The 23,664-nt window shown below is 39.4% G+C and overlaps 1 non-coding gene across 1 annotated transcript; it reads left to right on the forward strand.

The window, feature by feature from the left end:
* Nucleotides 1–5,701: 5,701 nt before the first annotated feature.
* LOC141650582 (small nucleolar RNA R71) lies at nucleotides 5,702–5,808 on the forward strand. The gene has a single exon (XR_012546606.1). It is a non-coding gene; the product is annotated as a small nucleolar RNA R71 (small nucleolar RNA).
* The last annotated feature ends 17,856 nt before the right edge of the window (nucleotides 5,809–23,664 follow it).

A 23,664-nucleotide genomic window follows, 5' to 3' on the forward strand; every position in this document is an offset into this window, starting at 1 on the left:
TTGAATATCCGGATTTATGAAGATAAATCCACATGATATTAGCGTCAGTAAGAAGTCTTATGTTGATAAGATTCATGACTAGTTCAATTAAATTGAACATATTTGATTGATTTCATTTGCTTCCGCTGCCGAATCAATTAAATGAATAATGATGTATAACACTTCATATGCTTTGAGTATGATGAATTGTTTTCAAAATCGAATTTAAGTAATCCTTGCCAAGTAAGCCATATAGATTACCCTTAAGTGCTTGCAGAAGCATTAAGGAAGTAAAGCAAAGTGTTTATGATGCAATATTGTGTAAGGGTATTACACAAGTGACAATTGACAATTGAGATTGCGCATGGTTTCCGACAAAACCATAATCAAAACACACTAGGATGGTTAAGATACCATTGTGGCAATGTTAATTAAGAAATAGATTTTCTAGAATCGTTCTAGGCAATAAAGAACAATGAGAGATATTTATAACGGAAATTGAGTACACTTGCGATCATGAGATGTGCAAGAAAGATGAGTCCCGCACACTGTGAAAACAGTGGGAGCTATTCTTAGGCTAGAGGGCCTATGTCTTGATTGGATCTCGACACGTACTCGAAAGTATTGTAATGCAAATGTATACATTACAAAGGAAAACGAGTATGTAGTGAGGTTGAGTAAGGTACAAGAAATTGATAAAACCTACTAACCAAAGCCTTCTCAAAGGCTAAACATGATGAGTCATGTCATTTCAATTGAATTGAAATGAACAACTATGTACAAGATCAAATTAGATTGTAGAACATGAAATAGTAATCAGGCATTGACTATTCATGTGTGATAATCGCATTTGTCGTTCGAGTTTTATTTTAAAACTCTTTTATTATACTTTGTTACATCCAAACGGGTTGTAGAGACAATTGAACCCCGTTAAAGTGAACACGGATTAGCATAGTATTCGCCCATAGTCACTTGTATGAGGTGACGTCTCGAAGTGACTAGAGTGTGATGCGATTGATGGCAAGTTCAAGTGCCATACGGTCATGTGAGATGACTAGTCGATCACATAGGCAGATGTTAGGAACACTTTGTCGGGCCTTATGACCGCTTATAGAGTTCTGCAAATTTATATAGCCTGGTCGTGGCGAGAGCTGCTATAGTATTCTAATGAGTCGATTCTTTTGACTAAAGACTATTCACCTAAGATGGCACAGTTTTAGATTAACTTTGATTTGTGTTACTACGACCTTCGTAAATGGGGTCAAATGGGCATATTTTGGGTTATGATGGTGTGGCTAGTCGAAGGGAATGAGTGCGATAGGAATTGTCCATCCCCTTGTCAGGGTTAAAACAATATCTCGGGGCCACTCGAGGAGTAATGAATTGGAAATGCGTGGCCACGCTCGGAAGGTATCTATGATAGATAAATCCGGTCAATCGGTTATTCTCCAAGATCGAGGAAACCACTCTCGATATGATCACTTGCAACGACGACCGAAAGACACCTTGCATTGAGTGGGAGATAGTAATAGGACAAGAGAATTGGTGGAGCACACTTGTCGAGGACAAGTGGGAGATTGTTGGGAAATGTGTCCTCAACAATAGTGCGATCATATGATTTAAATATCATTATTAAATCTCATTTTAAGAATACAATTGGGAAGTAATATTGTTCTTGTCAACTGGTCAACATATATCAAGTAATGATTGGTGACTAGAGTTTGACATTCTTGTCGTGCGACGGTGGTGATCAGTTGACCCCCTAGGTCATACCTAAAGGGCAATACTCTTAATTGATTATTTAATTAATCGTATAACGTTACGAGTAAATTAAATTACTTGAAAATTGACGGACGATTTTGGAAGTATAATTTACGTATCATTTTGAAATGTGATTAAATGTGATACGGTCTGAGTAATTGAATTGTATCATTACTCGGATGAAATAAATGTTTAAAGAAACAATCAAAACTGAATGAATTATTATAAATACAATCTGTTGTGATTTATAAATGGTAAAATATTTTGGCACAAGTAATTATGAAATTACTAAGTCGATTTTTGTATGTGACGTATTTTTGATGATACGTTGATTTTTAATATGTTAAAAATACATGACAAATTTATGTGACATGTGACATGTGACATATTGACAATTGACAAAAATAATATGGAATCCATATTAACTCAAGTGGGCCGAAAATTAGAGGAGTTTTAAGCTAATTATATGTTGATTATAATTAGTGGAGGGCATGATGATTACCCTAGTCACTAGCCATGCAACCCTATGGTTTATTGTAAAGAACAATTTTTCCATGCATTGGCTCCCCTCCCACTCCCCTTGTCCGGTTTTTAAGAAGAGAAAAACATTTGGTTTTTCTCTTATTTTTTACCTCATATACAATAATGTAATTGTATTGTTCATTCACTTTTTACTCATCCAAAATTTAGAATTCTAGAGAGACAAAAAACCTCTCTTCTTCTTCCTCCATGAAAACCGAAAATATTGAGTGTCAATAATATTTTTGGGTCTATTTTCTACTAGATTAATATTATACTAGTATTTATAATATTAATTAGATTAAGAGTTAAGCCTTGGGTATAAAGCTTAGGGAGAGATCCTCCACTTGGATCTTGTTCTTCCATTAAAGGAAAGCTCAAGAACAAAAGAAAAGGAGATTTCTTTTGTGCCCATTTGAACCGAAATTTCAATGTAAGGATATGATTTCTTCTCTATTTTATTATATTGTTTGCATGCATAAAATCCACCTATAATTTTATGACAAATTATTTTTGACATATATGAGTATGTTAGTATGTATATGAATCTACATTTCCTTCAGAAGGTAGGGTGGGTTATAAAGAAGTCGACAATTTCAAAACGCAGGGACAATCCGTGCGGATTGGGCGCAATCCGTGCGGATTCTGCAGCTTCAAAATTTTCAAAATCCCGCCTAGAGACGGGCGGATTCTGGGGAATCCGCTCGGATTCTTCTGTGATGGGACGGGCGGATTTTGTGCAGGACGGACGGATTTCAGTCCAGAGATTTTTCTTTGTTTTCCTCAGCTGTAAGACGGGCGTCTTGTATAAAAGACGGACGAATTCTGTGAGACGGGCGTCTTTCCAGAAATCCGCTCGGATTCTTTAACAGTCAAGAAATTTGCAATTTCAGCTCAGCCCAGGACGGGCGTCTTCTCAGCAGGACGCTCGGATTTGCTGCAGACGGGCGGATTATCAGGAATCCGCTCGGATTCTTCTCTGTTGTACACGGATTCACTTCATTCGTGCACAATGCATTTCCCTTTACTATTCTTCCATTCTTCTTCATTTCTTGTGTTCTTCATTGTGGGGGCACTACTAAGGCATGAATAGCCTAGGCAATTCCCATCCCCACACTAAGGTAAAGCACTACACATCAATTAAAATTGTTAGTCCCTCCCTCACTTCTCTCTTTTCATGACAATTATTTTGATCAAAGTAAATAGAAATCCAAAAATGACAAAAATGCAATACAAGAATTGAAATGTAAGTTAGGGAGTTAGAAATATTTACAAGTGGTGGTTTAGGGAGGACTCCACCAAACTCTCATTCTTGATGAGATGTCAAGGGGGCATGTCCAAGGTGTTGTTGATGTTGCTCAACACCTTGAAGAAGTAATTAAAAGCTTGTTCATTGTTATGGTAGAGGTCCTCAATAGACCGTGCCCCTTGTTGTTGATCATGATCGATGGCATGCCCAATGTAGGGATTAAAGATCCCTTCAAATTCGTCGTCCCAAAGACCACAAACTTCATTGAGTTGATCATTGAAAATCTCTTGCTTAGATGGAGACAACTCTCCCAATTTCTTCTCTTGGCCAATGAGGCCATCCTCTTCTTCCTTGGTTGATTTTGAGGAGCTTTGCAAGCTCTCCTTGTCACAATTCACTTGCTCTTTGAATGGAGCATCTTCAATTTTCTTCCTCCATTGGAGTTCCGATTTCTTCCTTTCATCTTTTCGGCTATAATGATCAATCATGAAACATGGCTCATGCAAACGAGGAGCTCTCATGGTCTTGTCAAGATTAAAAGTTATGCTTTCATCTCCCACTTCTAGAGTGAGCTCTCCATGTTTCACATCAATCACCGCACCCGCGGTGTGTAGGAAAGGTCTTCCTAAGATGATTGGAATGTTGGAATCTTCCTCCATATCAACAATGACAAAGTCCACCGGGATGAAAAACTTCCCAATTCGCACGGGGACATCTTCCCATATCCCTAATGGTGTCTTCGTCGATCTATCGGCCATTTGAAGAGTGATATTGGTGCATTTAAGCTCTCCCATTCCCAACCTTTTACTTACCGAGTATGGCATGACACTCACACTAGCCCCTAGATCGCATAAGGCTTTGTTGATCGTTGTGTCGCCAATGGTACACGGTATTGAGAAGCTTCCCGGATCCTTTAACTTTGGAGGTGAACTCCCTTGAAGTATTGCACTACTCACCTTAGTGAAGGCGATAGTCTCAAGTTTCCGGATCGACTTCTTCTTTGTGAGGATATCTTTCATGTACTTTGCATAGGCCGGTACGTGATTGATTAATTCCGTGAAAGGAATTGAGACTTCTAAATTCTTCACAATTTTCATGAACTTTCCAAGTTGATCATCAAATTTGGGCTTGGCTTGACGACTTGGAAAAGGAAGTCTAATCACAATGGGCTCCTTTTCTTTGGCCTTGTCTTCATTTTTCTTTGAACTTTCTTCTTTTGATGGTTCCCCTTCTTTGGGACCTTGCACAATTTCTTCCTTTTCACTAGCTTTCACAACTTCATTCTCAACTTGCTTCTTCGGTGCCTCATATTTTGTACCACTTCTCAAGTGAATGGCACTAACCGTTTCATGTCTAGGGGGATTACTTTGAGGTGGTAATTGCCCCTTTTGTCTTTGTGAGCTTGAAGATGCTAGTTGAGTCAATTGTGTTTCCAACATCTTGGTGTGAGCTAGAATGTTGTTGATGGTGGTATCCATTGCTTGGCTATCTTTTTGCATTTGAGTGAAAAATTCTTGTTGATTCTTTTGCATTTGGAGGACCGCTTTTTGGACATCAAAACCTTGGTCATTTTGGTGATTGTATGGATTTTGATTTTGGTAACCTTGGTTTTGATTGTAAAAGGGTCTTTGATTTTGATTTCTCATGGGTGGTGGAGTGTATGTTGTTTGAGGGTTTTGAACATTTTGGCTTTTGTATGAGAGATTTGGATGGAACTTGGTGTTTTCATTGTAAAAATTTGAATAAGGGGTACCACTTTTGTAAGCTTGGAAAGCATTAACTTGTTCGGTTGTTCCCCTACACTCACTTGGGTCATGACCCAAAGTTCCACAATTCTCACATATCCCACTTGGGATTGATGAGGATGCCGTCATGGCATTGACATGATGCTTTGATGATTTCGAGTTTTCCTCAAGTCTAGCCATAGCTTGTTCAAACTTCAAGTTGATTGTGTCAATGTGAGCACTAAGTTGAGCACCCAATTGAGTAACGGAGTCCACTTCATGCTTTCCTCCTCTAGTAGCCTTGCGAGGCCTACTATATTGTGAATTATGGACCGCCGTTTCCTAAATCTTGTTCCATGTTTGATTGTCATCAACTTCGGTGAACATTCCATTTGATCCCATATTGAGAATGTTCCTTGAATCTTCATATAAACCATTCCAAAATTGTTGCACTAAAAACCATTCGCTAAGTCCATGGTGAGGACATGAGCGACAAATACCTTTGAACCGCTCCCAAGCTTCATACAAAGATTCTTCATCCCTTTGCTTAAAACCCGTAATTTGAGCTCTTAGCATGTTAGTCTTTTCCGGTGGGTAGAATTTTTGTAGAAAGCTAGAGCCAACTTCTTCCAAGAATCTATTCCAAGGGTGGCCTTATCAAGGCCCTTCAACCATTGCTTTGCGGTGCCGATTAACGAAAAAGGAAATAAGACCCATCTTATTTGGTCTTGAGTCACGCCCGTTTGAGAGATAGCATCACAATAATCGCAAAAGGTTTCCATATGAGAATGAGGGTCCTCACTAGGCATTCCCCCGAATTGGCTCCTCTCAACTAGTTGGATGAAGGCGGACTTGGCAATAAAATTACCGGTGAGATGTTGCGGTGTAGGAGTACCATTTGGTAGATTCTCCTCGGTGGGTATAGAGTGTGACGAGAATTTAGGCATTGTAGGTGGATTTTGTGTGGTATTGTTTAATGGGTTCTCTTCTCCTTCTATTGCGAAAGGATTGACAAACTCACTAGTGGGTTGAACAACTTCACCAACACCTCCCAAATTCCTCCTAACAAGTCTCCTATTATTCGTCAAGGTTCTTTCGATTTCACGGTCAAAAGGTAACAAATCTCTTTGTAACCTTCTAGACATGCAAAATATCAAACAACTCGAAAACAATTAGAACAAACCTTGAGGAGTTTTTACTTCCCCAAGGTGAAAAAGACACAACTAAAAACAATAAAAGAAATCTTAAATCAATTATACACCGTCCCCGGCAACGGCGCCATTTTTGATCGAGGCCATTTCGTGTTCACAATTAAGCATATGTGGTCGTTGGTCAATGGTCGATACAAAACACAATTTATACTTCACAAACAACTCTACAATTAGTAAAGAGGCAAGTAAAGGTCGGATCCCAAGGGACGGGTATTGAAATGAGAATTCTATTGTAACTAGTAGTGTCTAGGGGGTGTCACAAATTGGGTTGATGTAGAAGGTTACTAAACTAAAATAGCAATGAAAATAAACTAGCAAGATGAATAAAATAAGGGGTGTAAACAATTGATTTAAAAGCACTAGGGTGTCATGGGTTCATAGGGGAATCATGGGATATGATCATACAAACATGTTCTCAAATTATAAGCAAGCAATTATTGTTGTGATGGATTGAGTTGGGTTATATCTTACAATCCTAGGAAAGTTTGGGTCCCGGAGCCGAATCGATTAGATTGTACAACACCTACAAGTCGACTTAATCTTTCCCACTCAACACATGCATGGTCTAACAAGACTCGAGTTGGGTTATGTCTTACAAGTCAAGTTGAAAGGATAGAAGATGATAGTAAATGCAAGGATTCATAGGCTTAGCATTTCATCAAATATAACATGTGCATGTATTAAGATCAAAACAAGCAAGCAAATAAGATATGAAAGCATATTGATTTAAGCATGAATCATCCCCATGATGGTTTCCCCTAATCACCCATTAAACCCTAGCTAAGAGACTACTCACTCATTATCATATTGATCATGCTAGAAAGGTTGTCAATCATACTAACATAATGAAACATGATGAATAAATGAAAGTAATTAACAATAATTAAAAAGGGATTAAGAGATTATACCTACTAATGATTCCAATAATAAAGCAAGAATAATAGAAGTACTTGAATCCTAGATTGAGAGGTTGTCAATCTCCCAATAATAACCCAAATAATCTTCAATTACCCAAAATAAAGGAAGAACAAGAGAGAGATTAAAGAACTAAAACTTGGATTAAAACTTGATTAATACTTGATTACAATATTGAAGAGAGATTTGATTGATATTAACTACACTAATTATTGATAAGAAGAACATGCTCCTCTAATTAGACTAATGGGGTATTTATAGTGAAAATTAGGGAGGATGCATTAGGGTTAACTAAGGGCTAAACTAGTAATTACACTTTTTAAGTTGAGCAAGGAGAATCTGGTATTTTTCGAGAGAAGGGCTTCTCTTTTCGTAGCTTGAAGAATGAAAATCGTGTGCATCGAAATCCGTGCGGATCGTAGTCGGGACGGCCGGATTTAGGCTGGGCAATCCGAGCGGATTCAAGAGAGGGACGCTCGGATTGTTGAGGGGGAATCCGAGCGGATTCCAAGGTGGGACGCTCGGATTGGGCTGGACGGACGGGCGGATTTGGTACAATCCGTTCGGATTGTAGTTCAGCGTCAATTCTTCTTCTTTTCTTCCCTTTTCTTCATAAATTCCTTGGGGATTTCCTCGGGGACTCAAGGATCCTTTCCTCAACATTGCTCTTCTACTATGATATGTACAAAGGCCTTCTAGTCTTGTCTCTTCTTGATGCTTGGTCATTGAATACAATCAATTTAGCCTCGTTTTGCCATGAAAATGCAAGATTCTTACTCCTTTCCTACCAAGGGATCAAAATCTCAAAGAATATGCAAAACAAAGAACTAAAGATAAGAAATGACCCAAATAGGCACTAAAAAGCATGGAAACAATGGTAATTCGGGGGCTAAATATGCGCCAATTATGGTCACATCAAGTGTATTGACTATTCATATGTGATAATCACATTTATCGTTTGAGTTTTATTAAACTCACCCGCTACCTTGTCGTATCCGAATGGGTTGTAGAGACAAATTGAACCCCATTAAAGTGAACTGGATTGACATGGTATTCGCCCCTAGTTACTTATATGAGGTGACGTCTCCAATTGACTAGAGTGTGATGCGATTGATGGCAAGTTCAAGTGCCATAGAGTCATATGGGATGACTAGTCGATCACATAGGCAGACTGTATGGGACAATCTATCGGGCAGTGACCGCTTATAGAGTTCTGGTAGTTCATAAAGCCTGGTCGTGGCAAGAGCTACTATAGTATTCTTATGAGTCAATTCTTTTGACTAGAGACTATTCGCCCAAGTTGGCACAACTTCTGATTAGCTTTGATTTATACTCTACGATTTCGTAAATGAGGTCAAACTCGTTATATTTTGGGTTCTGATGGACTGTGGCTGAACGAAGGGAATAGGGCGATAGGAATTGTCCATCCCTTGTCAGGGTTGTTTGAAATCTCAAGGCCACTCGAGGAGTAGTTAACTGGAAATGCGTGGCCACGCTCGGAAGGTATCTATGATAGATAATTCCGGTCAGACAGTTAATCTCCAGATCGAGAAAACCACTCAAGATATGATGAAATGTAAGTACGACCTGCAAGACACCTTGCATTGAGTGGGAGATTGTAATAGGACAAGAGAATTGGTGACGCGCACTTGTCGAGGACAAGTGGGTGATTGTTGGGAAATGTGTCCTCAACAATAGTGCGATCACATGATTTAAACATCGTCATTAAATCTCATACTAAGAATACATGAGGGATGATTCTTTATACAGTCGACTGACCGTCATTAATCGGTAATGATTGGCTAACTAGAGTTTGACGTTACAGTCGTGTGACGGTGGTGGTCAGTTGATCCCTTTAGGTCACACCTATAGGATGAGGCCCAAATAGATATTTAATTAATTGCATGCGATACGAATTAATTAATTCCTTAATTATGAGAGTGCAATTTTACGTCTTATTGTAATGTGATTAAATAAGATTTAATTTAGTAATTAAGTGTTAAGTTACTAAATTTGTTGAGGTATTATATAAGTTTTGAGGTAGAGGTAATTAGTTATTTAAAGTTACAAGAAGTTGTAATTTTAACTAACTAGTAATTATGAGACCCATTATATGATGATATAATGGTAGTATACTACTAAAAACGTGGAGTGTATATTATATTATTAATTGTAATATTTAAGTGTTAAATGATTACATTAATAATTAATTATGTAAGATAGTTAAATATATGACTTATAAGCATTTGTGGGACAAATGACAAAAGGCAAAAATAGACCAAAATAGGTCCATTATTTCGGCCATATGAGAGAGCACAAGATGCTCTTTTGTCTTTTTTGTTTTTTGATTAAAGCATGATAGTGACACTACATAGAAGCTTTAATCATGCCTATATCTTACACTAATCTACCTAGACTTTACAAGGAGTAAAAAACAAAAGCAAAAGATTCCCCACATGCACTTGAGGCCACCGGTTTTTGGCTCACCATATAGAGCATTTGTTGCTCAATTTTTCTAGGGTGCTTTTGCTTATTTTTCTCTCTAGTTTCTCCCTCATATGCAATTGCTAAAAAACTCTCCAAAATACTAATACTCAACATCTATTACTAGAAGTAGTAATAATAGAAATATTAGTATTATTAAGGTTATATTTCTACTACATATCTAGTTAATATTAGTAGGAATTTTTGGGATTAATCTAGGGTGCAATTTATTGGAGTGGCTTCTATACTTGGAGTCTTAGGAGGATCATCCATCATATTTAGATCAAGAACAAGTGAAGGAAGATGACCTTACTTGTGCCCATATTTTCGAACCATTTAACAATGTAAGGAACATTGTTTTTCTTATAAATCTTTCATTTTGTTATGCATGCACTAGATCTAAAGAACATATAATTAACAAGTTAATTTGTTCACTATTAGAGGAGTCTAATAATAGGTATATGAACCTAACAAAATGTTTGGGAATATCGATTCGGTTGTAATTTATTGTGATCTCGTATCACCGTTTTGTAATTTAATAGATTTATTTTATTTTAATTACAAATGTATAATAGGAAATTATGTAATTTTTTATGTAATTTATTTATTTCGGAGTTCCTTAAAGACGGTGTCACTCAAGGAAGACGATACATAAAGACGGTGTTACCTCGAGATGCGTGCCAAAACCGAAGTTCAAGGGACCAATGGAGTTGGTTTCCGAATATGTAATAGTTAATTAGATTTTCTATTTTAGGAAGGCCATACTAGGATTTAATTTATGCTATGCATTTTATTTATATGTTGCATGCATCGCTAAATCGCCATAACTAAAACTTGCATTGTCATTTTAATCGAGTTTATCGACCGTGTCAATTATAATTATCGTAGTTCACCTCTTTAGTTCACTTAAAACGTGATAGATAATAAATTGACATGACCTCTCGCTAAAAATAAAGAATTGAGACTTAGCCTCACCAAAAAGTAGAAACCATGAACACCTATTTTGCGAGGGAGTGCACTCGGCCCTACCGGGGTACAAACCTTGTTACGTAGGGGAAGTGGGTGATAAATGTCTATCCACCGAATTTATGTTGATAAGGGATGAATCGGCCCTACTGTGCCCAAGTTGATGTGGATTTGGATCATGGACACATTTATTCGAAATTTGGATTGAGCTCAACGGAAGTATTCGTGACCGTAGTCGCATGTGTTCCGGGCTAAAGATAAATGTTAATGTAATTTTATCGACCAAGAGTTCTAAAAGTAGAATCGATTAAAGCGTTAATCCACCGAGTTATATTGATAAGGGATGAATCGGCCCTACCGTGCCCAAGTTAATATGAATTTGGATCTTGGAATCATTTATAATAGTTGGGTAGAGGTCACTATATAAATGCTCATATCTTGTTAATTTATTTACAAGTATGATATTAAAAAGACAAATGTTAATATTTCCTTTTCCTCCATACTTGTAGTTCATTACAATGAATCCATCAAATGCTACCGCACCGATAACTATTGAGTCTTGCCACAATGTTTTTGACGACGTTTGCTCCAACAATGATTTCAACACTACTAGAGAACTTCATTTTGGGATTGGTTCGGATGGAAACCTAAACTTCATCACTTCTTCTAAACCTCCTACAAGATCTCTTGTGAGTCGGTCTCAGGAAGACCGCCTCATAAAATCTATAGGATCTTTATCCTTGGAAGATAAAGATGCCAAAACTAGTGGGAGCTCAAGCAATCAAGTTCTTGCTTCAAAGGGCAAAAGGTTCAAGAAGAAAGGAAAGAAAGGGAAAAACTTCAAGCAAGTTGATGATAAGTGCCATTATTGCTATGGCATGGGACATTGGCTTAGGAATTGTCCCGTATATTTGCGAAATATAAGGGAAGGAATCATCGTTCCAAAAGGTAAAATTCCTAAGGAAATTTATGTTATTGATATAAATTATACTTCCACTACGACATGGGTACTGGATACCGGTTGTGGTTCTCACCTTTCTAATCATTTACAGGGTTTAAGAGACGTGAAGAGGCTTAGTAAAGGAGATGTGGATCTACGCCTTGGAAATGGAGCTCGAGTAGCGGCCGAATCCAAAGAAACTTATGTATTAGCTTTGCCTAATGGATTTGAGTTGTATTTACATAATTGTTTTTATGTGCCTACACTCTCTAAAAACATTATTTCTATCGCTATGTTAGACATGGACGGATTTTGTTTTGTCATTAAGAACAATCGTTGTACTATTTCGAGGAACGACTTGGTTATAGGCCAAGCTTCTTCCATTAATGGCCTTTACATTTTAAAAACCTCGCTACTACAAATACAGGCAACTACAACGGCCCTTTGACAACGCTTATTCACGAAAATCATCAAAACACGTTGTAGAATTGATGCCGCGAATTTTACCAAACTTAATTACAACGGTTCTGTGTTGGTAACCGTTGTTATTGGTTTTAACAACGGGTCATACTTTCAAAACCGTTGTTAATATAAAAACTAATAACAACGGTTAAATTTTAACCGTTGTTAATAATTTGGCGCAAAATTAGTGAAAAGTAATTACAACGGTGTGTTTAGAACCCGTTGTTAATACCTTTTAACAACGGTTGTAGACTCAATAACCATTGTTATTAATGTTATGGAAATCTTAAAAACAAAAGATTGCTTTATTCTGCTATACGCTACAAAACACAAACACAAGCTAATACTGCTACTATATCATCCTCCATTCCTCCCTGATCATCTCTCTGTCTTCATCTCCGTCACTGTTGTCACCGTCTTCTCTCCCTCATCATGTTTATCAATCAGGTATATATATGTTTCTTAGCAACACTTATAGATATAGGATTTTTTGGGTTATTATCTAATTTGTTGATAATTTAGCTTAATTGCTTTCCTGAATTTCGTTTATTTGTTTGCTTATTATTGTATTTTCTGAATTAGTTGCCTATTATTACGAATGTAGAATAATGACTCGAACTTGGATGATTGATGCAAATATGAGTGACCGCACCTACAAGGATGGTTTAGCTGAATTTTATGAATTCGTTTCGAACAATTTGAAAGGTTCTTCTAGTATTGCATGTCCTTGTGAAAGATGTGGTAATATTAGCTATATGGCTTTTCCGGACGTTAAAATACACCTAGAAAAGTGGAGATTTAGTCGATCCTATACACGTTGGATTTTTCATGGGGAATCATTAGAGGAAGAGAATAACTCTGAAGAAGATGATGTTGAGGTACACGAAAGGCTAACTGATGATCCTGAGTTTGCCGAGTTTTTTGAGTTGGAAGAGTTGGAAGTAGAGAAGTTGAATGTTGGGTCTATAGATAATGAAGAGAATGATGATGAGTCGATTGCTTTTGAAGATGTAGGTGATGACACTAGTAATTAGGATGACCTTAACAACATGTATGAGAAGTTGTGTGAGTCTGAAGCACCTCTGTATCCTGGTTGTAAGTTCACAAAAATGTCGGTTGTGGTGAAGTTGTATAATATCAAGGGGGCAAATGGGGTGAGTGACACGTGTTTCACTAGTTTTTTAGCCTTGATAAAGGAGTTGCTTCCTGATGGTAATGTTCTACCTGTTAAGATATATGAGGCGAAAAAACTAATAAGAGGAGTGGGTATGAAATATGAGAAAATACATGCATGTCCAAATGATTGCATATTGTATCGGAAATTATATCAAAACTTAACCAATTGCCCTAAATGTTTGGAGTGGCGTTATAAGGATAAGGAAGGGATCCCGGCTAAGGTGTTGTGGTATTTTCCATTGATACCAAGAGTCATAAATGATGGAAAGCTAAGACACCCGGCAGATGGTATGCAATGGAAATCGTTCGACGCTAAGTATCCCGAGTTCGGAAATGAACCTAGAAACTTACGTCTAGCACTGTCCACTGATGGAATTAACCCACACGGAAACATGAGTAGCCAACATAGTACTTGGCCAGTAGTGTTGGCTATTTATAACTTACCTCCATATGTGTGCATGAAAAGAAAGTATTTGATGTTGTCGTTGTTAATTTCAGGCCCTAAACAACCTGGAAATGATATAGATGAATATTTGGAACCTCTTTTAGATGATTTGCGATTGTTGTGGGATAGTGGGATAGAAGTATTTGATGCATATAAGAACGAAACTTTCAATTTGAGAGCGATGTTATTGTGTACAATAACTGACTATCCGGCTTATGGCGACCTTTCTGGGCACACAGTTCATGGGAAAGAGGCTTGTCCATTGTGTGGGGAGGATATCGAGTCTGAATACTTGAAGTCTTCTCCTAAGTATGTGTATATGGGAAATAGGAGGTTCTTGTATCATGACCATTGTTATCGCAAGATGCAGAAAGCATTCAATGGAAGACAAGAACTTCGTCAACCTCCTAGAATTTTGAGTGGGCATGAATTTTATCAGAAAGTAAAGCATATTGAGATAGATTATGGGAAGAAGAGCGGCTCTAAATTGTCTACTCGTGGGTATAAGAAAAGATCCATATTTTTTTATAAACTTCCATATTGGCCTGACCTGGAGGTCAGGCATTGCCTCGATTTCATGCACATTGAGAAAAATGTATGTTATAATATTATCAATACCCTTCTGAATGTTCCTGGTAAAACAAAGGATAACGCCGCAGCTAGGGAAGATATGAAAATGATGGGTATTAGGATAGAGTTGGCACCACAGAAGAGAGGTAATCGTACATTTTTACCGCCAGCAGCTTATACCCTTTCACGGAATGAGAAAAAAAGAGTTATGTGCATGCTTGAATGGAATTAAAGTGCCACATGGTTATTCGTCGAACATCAAAAGCCTAGTGTCGATGCAAGACCTAAAACTCACCGGGTTAAAGTCACATGATTGTCACACTTTGATGCAACAATTACTATATGTGGCTATTCGTTCCATTTTACCTGAAAAGGTAAGATATGCTATAACTAGATTATGTCTCTTCTTCCAGTCCATATGCGAGAAAGTCATCGATCCCAATGACGCGGATTCATTGCAGGACCTCGTTGTAACCTCTCTTTGTCAGTTGGAAAAGTATTTTCCACCCTCTTTCTTCACTATCATGATTCAGCTGACCATTCACTTGGTTAGGGAGATTTTGTACCTTGGGCCCATGTACTTGAGATACCAGTATCCTTTCGAAAGATTGATGAAAGTCTACAAGGACTATACATCTAATCGGTATCATCCGGAAGGTTGTATTGCTGAACGCGCTATTTTAGACGAAGCTCTTTCATATTGTTACGCTCATCTCTCCCCTGAGGAGTTGATTGGCGTTCCTAAGAATCGTCATAGTGACTGGATGACCGGAAAAGGTATTAGGGGCCGGGTTGAAAAAATTGTGACACGTGAAATGTTGCATTTAGCACACACGTATGTGCTAAACAACGAAGATGAGGTGCAACCTTATATTCAACAACACAAAGATGAGCTCAAATACGATCACCCAAACAAGACCGAGAAGTGGATTGCGAACGAGCATACGAAGACGTTTGTATAGTGGTTTAGGAATATTGTCTTAGAGTGTACGGATCAAACTGGTGATGACATCTCTCCTAGGTTACTACGTCTTGGTTTAGGTCCAAATGCCAGGGTCACCTTTTACAACAGTTTTGCCATTAATGGATATACTTTTTACACCCGCGAGCAAGATGAGTTGAGCACAATGCAAAATAGTGGTGTGAGTTTTGAATTTGAGGCAATGCACTTTGCTACTTCAAAAGATAAAAAGCCTATTTGGGGAAAATGCCTTTATTATGGTGTTATTCAAGAAATATTGGTACTAGATTACATTGATTTCACCATCCCTTTGTTTCGATGTAACTGGGTTGATAACAACATCCATTGTGTCCGAAAGGATAAGATGGGATTTACGTTGGTCAATCTGGGTAAGGTTGGCAATAATAAGGATGATCCTTTCATAATGGCATCCCAAGCTAAACAAGTGTTCTATGTCACCGATCCTATGGATAAGAAGTGGTCTGTTGTACTGTCTATAAGGAGTAGAAGGAGTAGTCCATCCGATAATGGTGATGATGATCAGGATGTCGTTTTTGAGGGAATGGATCACTCTACCACTGTATCTTATTTCGACGATGTTGACACTGATCATGAGGACACTGAAAGCATCTATATGCGTGATGACCATGGTGAAGGTATTTGGGTTAAACAAGAAACTATGACATCCAAGAAACGTCCCCGATCCTGAGATAGTTCATCAGGACACAGTGATATGGACGACCAACATTTTGAGTCATTTTCAGACCAATAATTTGATGATTTAATTTATTGGTAAATCAATAATGGTCATTGTTAAATAAAAATTCCCAAATTTGAATGGCATGGTAAATCCTGTAGCTTAGATATGCAGTATGCATGCATGCTGGTGTTGTCTTATTTTCTTGATCTTATTATTAGATGTGGATCTTTGGTGTTGAAATTTTGAATAATGTTGCAAAGATATGGTGCTTCATTGTTACATAAAGTATGTATTGTTACAGGTTTGGACTGTAATGGAATTACAGTTAATTTTTTTTTAAAAAAAAGGTTCAACAATAACAACGGTTATATTTAAATTACCCGTTGTTAATACTTTCAACAACGGTTATAGTTACATTACCCGTTGTTATTAATTTCAACAACGGTTGTAGTACCCCTACCCGTTGTCATTGATTTTTTTGACATATTTCATTTTGGCGCAAATTTGGTGAAAATATATTACAACGGGTATATTTTAACCGTTGTAATAAAGTTTTGACAACGGTTGACTTTTATTGACCCGTTGTTATTAACATATAACAACGGTTTTGCTTTTGTGGACATGGGCCACATCTCGGTCTGCGGATTTAGGCCGCCTACCGATCCGCGGTCACGGGCCACCTGCACGCCAGGCCAATCGATCCGCGGTCACGGGCCATCTTTGAAAGCCACGCTCGGCGGCGTAAAAATGCTTTCGACCGGATCGCTTTAGATCGGTCGGTATCGTCTTGGCAAGGGCCGCGAAACGATGTAGAGATGTTCGGAGTCGCCACCAAGCATTTGTGGGATGCTTGGAACCCGTTCGAATCCACTTTATACCTAGGTCAACCAAGGCAAAAAGCGGTGTTTGACATAGGTACTAAAGATAAGGACTCGTCCCCCTTTTAGCATTCTATGCCTAAAATGACTCTCGTACGCCCTGGATAAGGCCATCCACTATCCAAAGGTTCTGAGTAAGGGGTGAGGGTATGTATTGGGAAGCCCTTTAATCGGACACCCAATCCCGCCCGCGTTAGCGGCCTCTACTGATCGATCGTGGTTGTTTAAGTGCAAAATTTGATAGAACGGTTAAAATGCATGAATGCGCATCCAAGAGTTTAACCTAACATGTGAGCTTTCTAAGTCGGTTTGTTTATCCAAGTATCAAGCATAAGATGTCAAGTTGGATATATATTGATTTGCATGTGAAAACAGAAATTAAACATCCATTTACCAAATTCGGGTTATAAGGCTTAACACGATCCATTTATTTGAAAAAGGATGTCAAATGACAAAGTGTAAAAACGTAAGCTTGTCAATCTGATCCGTCATGTATTCGGATTAACCGTAATCGGGATTGTCCTAGACAAGTGCTAAAAACGAGGCAGAACAGCGCCAGGCAGCCCCATTGGGGCGCGAGCCTATTGGCGATGGAAGGGGCTATGCCCTGGTTTTGAAATGTGAAAACAGGCGGTCCCTTGGGGCGCGAGCCATGAGCCGACCCAAGGGGGCGTCTCCTGGTTTTTGAAAAGGTTGTTTAAAACCGTATTTCTGATGAAATATTTGCAAATATGATTTCCATGACTCGGAATAATTACTATTATGTTAGTAATATTCGTTGTCGGATTTGCATGTTTGAAAAGCATAATAAAATGTGTAAAAGGAAAATGTTTGATTTGAACTAATCATGTTAAGTTCATTTCTTTGTAATTAGTCAAGTTAATCATCGTACTCGGATTAAACTGACATGGTATAAAGAACCAAGGATGATTATGAATTATGACTAATATATTTGCAAATGTAAACAAATGAGAAAAATGGTAAATAAAAGAAAAGGGTGTTAAAATACCTATTAAAATATAATTAACCAATAATATCATTGGGTCACGGAATAAACCGTCATGGTATAAAGAACCAAGGATGATTATGATTTATGGTTAAAAAGTTTGTCATAGAAGTGATTTGAAACATTTGAAACGGTAAAAACCGAATATAAATAAGAAATGAAATAAAGAGGAAAGACGAGAACAAACACGTTTGAGTCTGACCTGGGCGCCCCATTGAGGCGCGAGCCACTTTGCACCATAAGGGGCTTCAGCCTCAGGCCAAAACTCAGTTTTGGCTCGTCTAACCTAAATTTGAATCGTGTTATGCATCGTTCGTGCTTATAGACTCATCAAAACAGTAAAGACATGAATGAAAGTGAGATATTTACACCCTCAAACTTACGTGTATTGATGTTTGCGACGTAGACGACTTTAGAGACGGTTTTCTCGTTGCGACTACTCACGATCAAAGAAGTTTAATAAAAAGGTGCCTTAAAAAAGGATTTAGTTTTGAAAATGAGTTGAAAATATGTTAATTAAAACATGTTGATTAATGAGTTGAGTTGGTCGAATGGTTCGGTCGAATGTACGGCGACGGTACCAAACAATATGTGTAAGGCTTGTGTTTACGATCGGTAGGTCGTAAACACGTGTCGATTTTGTGACTTAGGAAGTCGAGTATAGAAGTTTAAGGGAGATGTGAGGGGACGGACTCTCGCGTGAAGATTGTGTTGTGTGATGGTGGGTATTTATAGAGAAATGTGGGATGGTAGGTCGGTTGTGTTTTCTTAGAGACTAAGCAGACACCTCATTGAGGCGCGAGCCACCCCGTGACTCAATGGGCTGTACTGTCCCTTTCGCAAATTTGGATTTTGCATTTGTTCTAACCAATGTTTTGTTGGTTGTGATTTGTGGTCTTTGAGGTTTGCTTAGCCATGTAAGCTTCCTCTTGGGTGATATTTGGGGTTGGTATTTTGTGTCTTTGACTCGGGTTTGACCCGTGTGAGTCGGGATTTGAATTTCGAGTCGGTTTTTGGCTCGGTGTCGGTTTAGACTCTAAATAGGGTCATTTTAATGGAAATGACATGATGAAGACATTCATGGCATTATTTTTGACATTCGAGATTTGGGTTGACTCGGGTTGACTCAGGTTGACTCGAGTTGCGGGTTTCTGAGTCGGTTTTGGGTCCGAAGACGGTTTTAACTCTAAATAGAGTTATTTTAATGGAAATGACATGATGAAAACATTCATGACATTATTTTTGACATTCGAGATTTGGGTTGACTTGGGTTGACTCAGGTTGACTCGAGTTGCGGGTTTCTGAGTCAGTCTTGGGTCTGAAGACAGTTTTAACTCTAAATAGGGTTATTTTAATGCAAATGAAGTTAGAAAACTTTTGAAATCATTTTACATATTCGAGTAGTGCATTAAACCGTCTCATGTATAGCCAATCCACGTACGCATATCAAAAACACGTTATAGTCCGATCATCATCGGGTGGTTTTTGGGACGTGCAGATGCTGGGTATCTACAGAGCCCCCACTTTGACTGAGGCTTGGATAGGGCGAAAGTCAAAGTATGATCTCCAGGTCAATCGAAGATTACAACCTGAAGACCAACGCGACGTCGAGGCGACTCAAAAGGGTTTGAGCCAAGGACCTGCAGTCGGGAAGGGCGACGTCGAGGCGACTCGGGGATTCGAGTCAAGGACCTGCCGTCGGGAACAGTTTAGAGTCTGTCGACTTTCGATTCGGGTCATTTAAAGTCCATTAGACTACGTATGAAGGCTCGCCAGCCATAAGAAGGAATCATACCTGAGGCATCTTCGGGATACATCCTTCAATCATTTGCGCGCAAAGGCTCGCCAGCCGGTGTTGAAGGTGGTGCGTTTTGAGGCTCGCCAGCCATAGGAAGGATTCATACCTGAGGCATCTTCGGATATGTCCTTGCACTTTTGCGGATAAAGGCTCGCCAGCTGTGGTAAGGAAATGTACCCGAGGCATCTTCGGGATCTGCCATTGGAAGGTCGCGGACAAAGGCTCGCCAGCCGTGGCAAGGAAATGTACCCGAGGCATCTTCGGGATCTGCCATTGGAAGGTCGCGGACAAAGGCTCGCCAGCCGTGACAAAGAAATGTACCCGAGGCATCTTCGGGATTTGCCTTTGAAAGGTTGCGGACAAAGGCTCGCCAACCGTGACAAGGAAATGTACCCGAGGCATCTTTGGGATCTGCCCTTGAAAGGTTGCGGACAAAGGCTCGCCAGCTGTGACAAGGAAATGTACCCGAGGCATCTTCGGGATCTGCCCTTGGAAGGTTGCGGACAAAGGCTCGCCAACCATGGTGGTCGAAAGATCGACTGTGGGAAATAGCATGTGTGACATCCATTTGAAAATCGGCACTCGTTGGGGAGTTAGAAACTTCTCAGGACTCGCCGGGGATATGAGTTGCTGCTCGCTGGGAGGTAGCGTATGCCATGTAATCGACGGGGTTAAATCCGTTGGACTTGATGGGTCGCCGTTTGTTGGGAAGAACCCAGTACTCAATTGGAGTGAGTTTGTCTTCTCAAGATTATCTGCATGGTTAGTGACCACACAAATCCGCAGTCGCATAGACAAGCACGTTGAATGCAAGCATATAAGCACATACGCACATAAGCATGTGAGCAATTAGCATAAAAGCAACTAGCATGTAAGCATATAAGCACGTAAGCACATAAGCATGTGAGCAGTTAGCATATAAGCAACTAGCACGTAATATCTCACGCGAGGGGAGATAGAAATTTTGAATGTTGTGAAGCTTAAAGGCGAGTCTTGTTACTCGTAGATCTGTGATTTGATAGATTGGAGACACGTGACCGTTGGGACACTGACTCACACAGACGTATACTGACTGACTGACAAATGGGCAGTCGTGAACGTGATGCTAACTCAGTATTGACACGACACGGGGGTAACTCTAACAGACTGTGCACATGTAAGTGCAACTCCTAGCCAACAAAGGATGTCAACGTGCATCAGATCATCGGAGTAAAGATCCGCTCGGCTGGGGAATAAGAATTGATTATCTTCGCCAGACACCTTTGCCTCCGTTTGCTTGTTTGAGATCCCTCCTTGAGGCATGATGATTCGGAAAGCGGAACCAAGACCTTGTCATCGTCCGAACCGAGCACTAGGCTAAAGCTGGTTTATTTTGGACTGTAGTCGAGACTCAAAAGATGTTTGAGGATAAAGGACGGGTGACGTCTCGAAAGAGAAGCCCCCAGAGTGAGAAGGTGGGAATTTGACAAAACAAGGAATGGGCGACATCTTAAGGAAGAAGCCCCCAGTAAAGAGGTATAAGATTAATTTTCACGGCTAGGTGGGCTGCTTTTGAGGATTGATGTTGATGGTTGAGATAAAAACGGGTGTGCGGTTGTGTCCTTGTTGGGGGACTGCCTACGTATTCGCGTGTTTGCAAAATCAAACCAGATCGTAGTTCTGAGCTGTGTGTGCAATGGGTTGCAAATTGAAGGTGTGAAAATTGAATGTGTGTGGGGTGTGTGATTGTGTCCTCGTAATAGGACTGCCTACATATTCGCGTGTTTGCGAAATCAAACCAGATCGTAGTTCTGAACTGTGTGTGCCTAAGCGAGTTGTTAGGACCTTAAAGTGATTTTGAGGTGTATGGTTGTGTCCTTGAAGGACTGCCTACGTATTCACGTGAAGTGAAATCAAACCAGATCGTAGTTCTGAATGTGTGCCTAAGTGAGTTGTTAGGACCTTAATTTGTGGAGGTCACGACGGTAAAAGCCGTTTGGTTACTCGAAGATTGATTTGAGAGAATTCCTTTCGATCATGAATCGAAGAGTTCTAATTTGTAAAAATGTTCCTTATCATGTGAGCACACTAAAAAGTGGACTCTAAGGGTAGAGTGAGTATGTCCCGTTCTCGGTAGCAAAGCATTCGAGGACTCCGTATCTGGGTCAGGGTGAGAATGGCTTCAACATTAGGGAATGTGGAGCTTGGCAATAATGGGTTTGTTTGACAGATAAAAATCTGGAGTTGAGCATCACGACGGAAAATTCCGTTTGGTGACTCGAAGGTTGATTGGGGATAAATACCTCTTTATCATGAATCGAAGAGGTGTAATTTGTGAAAATGTTCCTTATCATTTAAGCACACTAAAAAGTGGACTCTAAGGGTAGATTAGGTATGCCCCGTTCTCGATAGCAAAGCATTCGAGGACTCCGTGGGGATTGTGGTGAAAAATGGCTTCAACATTAGGGAATGTGGAGCTTGGTAGTAATGGGTTTGCTTAACAGATAAAAATCTGGAGCAAGAATTTTGTGGTGTTTAGGCCGATGGGTAACGACTTGTAGTGTGGTGCGGAATGGGGTCTCCGGCTTGATGTTGCCTGAGCACGAAATGGTTGGTAAATAACATGGGATTAGATTTCCATGTCTGGACCTTAAAGGTTAAGGTGTGATATTACGAGCTTGAGGGGAATCCTCAGAAGCCTAGATAGGTCTCCCTGCAACAGTCTCTAGAAGGACTTAGGGGTGAAGCAGTTTTGGTTATGATCTTGAGGGGAATCCCCAGGATCCTAGATAGGTCTCCCTGTAGTAGTCTGTAGAAGGACTTAGGGGTGAAGCAGTTTTGGTTGAGGTTTTAGTGTTTGGTGTTTTGGACTTGTGGGTCCAGGATTTGATGTGTTGGACTCGTTGGTCCAGGCTTTGGACTTGTTGGTCCTGGACTTGGTATTTTGGACTCACTTGTCCAGGATTTTGTGTGTTTTGGACTCATGGGTCCTGGGCTTTGGACTTGTTGGTCCTGGACTGGGTGTTTTGGACTCATGGGTCCTGGGCTTTGGACTTGTTGGTCCTGGACTTTATATGTTGGACTCATGGGTCCTGGGTGTGACACCCTTAAATCTAGCCCTAATTAAAAACGTAAATTCTACAGAAAAACTGGTAGGATATGTTTGTAAATGGTTCAACTAGTCCAAAAACCTGCAATTTCAAAAAAATTTCTTCCTAAACCATTCACAACCAATCCAACTCAAGAAGAGTGTCAAAAACCCTGCAATTGCTACAATCTAATTTACTTAACACCGCTAAAGGTAAGAAAATACATAATGATACAACCTGAAATGGAAAAGGGAGACATATGTCCCTTCAAATTATATACAAACCAAAAGTTAAAAGGTTATATACATAACTAAAAGATAAAAGGTTTCTACAAAACAAAACCAAACTAGGTCCAAGGTTCCTTGCTCACTAGCTCGTCTGTGACCCCCAACAAAGCATCAACAACCTGTCAATCGCATTTTATACAAACACGAAAGCCACAATTCAGTGGGGAGTAACTTCGAGTCCTCCCAGCCACGAATCGTCAAAATTTATGTGACATGTAATGTAACATGTAAACAATTTGATAAACCATTTACTTATCATGTATTCTAACAAATGACCCCTAAACTGACCAAACTAAACTATCATGTGAATCAGATAACAAATAGTAATCCAAACTTTATCAATCAGAACCGGCTTACATCTCACCTATTACAGTTCATAAAATCACCATACAAGAAAGGGCAATATATCAAAGACAGGCATAAGTTCTTAGTACGGTCAATAGTCACTTTGTAACTCGAGTCTATACCACGAGGTAGGGAAGGTAATCGAACCGGTATCTTGGCTCAGCGGTTACTATTAAGAAAACATGGCCAAGAGACAACACAACCCTAGCCTAAAATCTGC

The sequence above is a fragment of the Silene latifolia genome, chromosome 3 (genome assembly GCF_048544455.1).
Source record: "Silene latifolia isolate original U9 population chromosome 3, ASM4854445v1, whole genome shotgun sequence".
Taxonomy (NCBI): Eukaryota; Viridiplantae; Streptophyta; class Magnoliopsida; order Caryophyllales; family Caryophyllaceae; genus Silene; species Silene latifolia.